Genomic DNA, 672 nt, shown 5'->3' with positions numbered 1-672 from the left:
CACTTTTGTTTTTATACTTACATATTATTATTATTATTTTTTATTATTTTCAAATCTTTTGTGTGTTTTTCTCTCTTTCTTGTGAGAAAATCCCAAATCTTAATTTTTCTTCTTATTCTTCAGCTAAATTTTAAATCTCATTTAATTTTCATTTGACCGTTATATTTATATGTTCGCCTATAAATACAGTTGTTTAGATGTGTGTTTGTCATGTACTCATTTTTGTTGTTATAATTTTTACTCTCATTATTATCACTTTCTACAACCAAGAGTAACTGTTGTTGTTTGTTTACATTGTTTTTTAGGTTCTTTTGATTTGTTTTCCTTTTTTGTGGGAAATGACCGGCAAAATTTTAATTACATATATTTCGCTTTGTTTTTTATTTATGTATTATTTTAAATTAAATTTTTGCAAATTGTTTATAGCGTTCTTTATTTCGGTAAATACCAGAGTGACCAAATTTATATAATTTTTAATTCTGGCACACGACGACATAATGATGGCAGATGATGGAAATTCCATTTCGTTGGAAAGTGGAATTATGTTTCCACATAATCTGTTTGTCTATTTATTTATTTATTTATTTATTTATTTATTTATTTATTTATTTATTTATTTATCTATCTATCTATCTATCTATCTATCTATCTATCTATCTATCTATCTATCTA

Source organism: Lucilia cuprina, chromosome 6, assembly GCF_022045245.1.
Source record: "Lucilia cuprina isolate Lc7/37 chromosome 6, ASM2204524v1, whole genome shotgun sequence".
In the NCBI taxonomy this organism is placed as follows: Eukaryota; Metazoa; Arthropoda; class Insecta; order Diptera; family Calliphoridae; genus Lucilia; species Lucilia cuprina.
This window is presented reverse-complemented; position numbering follows the sequence as displayed.